Source organism: Vicugna pacos, chromosome 5, assembly GCF_048564905.1.
Source record: "Vicugna pacos chromosome 5, VicPac4, whole genome shotgun sequence".
Classification (NCBI taxonomy): domain Eukaryota; kingdom Metazoa; phylum Chordata; class Mammalia; order Artiodactyla; family Camelidae; genus Vicugna; species Vicugna pacos.
In genome coordinates this window covers 95556627-95557715 of record NC_132991.1, presented here as the reverse complement: position 1 = coordinate 95557715, position 1089 = coordinate 95556627, and positions in this window count along the sequence as shown.

The following is a 1089-nucleotide window of genomic DNA, read 5'->3' as shown; positions in this document are numbered from 1 at the left end:
AAAAATGAACTCAAAGTGGATGTAAGACCTAAATTTCTTGAATTTCTAGATGAAAACATGCAAGAAAACTTTCATGCCCTTGGGCGTGGCAACGATTTCTTGGATGTGACTCCAAAGCACAGGAAAGAGAAGTGGAAGTGGACAAGTGGGACTACGTCAAACTTAGAAGTCTGTGTGCTGAAAACTTAAATAACAGTGTGAAGAGGCAGCCTGCGGGGTGGGAGCACGTCTCATGTGTCTGATGTGCGGCGGCCTCCAGAATAGACGAAGAGTCCCTACGGCCTGAGACAGAAGCAAAGCAAGTAACGCTATTAAAAACGAGCAGAGGGTTGGAATCGTTGTTCCCCCAAGGATGATGTACAAGTGGACGACAAACACAGGAGAAGACGCTCGGCGCCACTAATCACAGGAGAGGTGCAAACTGCAGCCACGAGGAGACGCCACTGCGTCCTTTAGAACGGCAGAACGGAAAACAGAAAACAAGTACACACAAAAAAACAAGCGGCACATTACTGGTGCTGGAAAGGAGAGGGACAAACGAGCCCTAATGCGGTGCTGGTGGGCAGTAAAATGATGCAGCCGTTGTGGGAAACAATGTGGAGCTTCCTCAGAAAGTTAAAACAGGATTACCACAGGATCCTCTTTTGAGTATGTGCCCAAAATAATTGAAAGCCGTGTCTCTAAGAGGCATTCGCACACCCAAGTACATAACTGCCTTCCTAACGGTGACCAAAGTGTGGAAACAGCCCAAGGGTCACCGGTGGGCGACATGATGAACAGAATGATGCAAGTACACAGGGCGGAATGTGCTCAGCCTTGAAAAGCGCGGTCACGCGCTGCAACACAGTCTTGAGGGCGTGATGCTCAGTGAAGTGAGCCAGACACAGAGGGGCGAATACTGCGTGATTCTACTGATACGCGACATCTAACGCAGTCGGACTCACAGACGGAAAGCAGAGGCGGTCGTCAGGGGCTGGAGGTGAGGGGTAAGGAGCGACTTGTTCTTAGGGGTGTGGAGTTCTGGTTTTGTAACTCATGACAGTTCTGGAGCCTGACACGCACTACACGCCACTGAATGGCACACGGAAA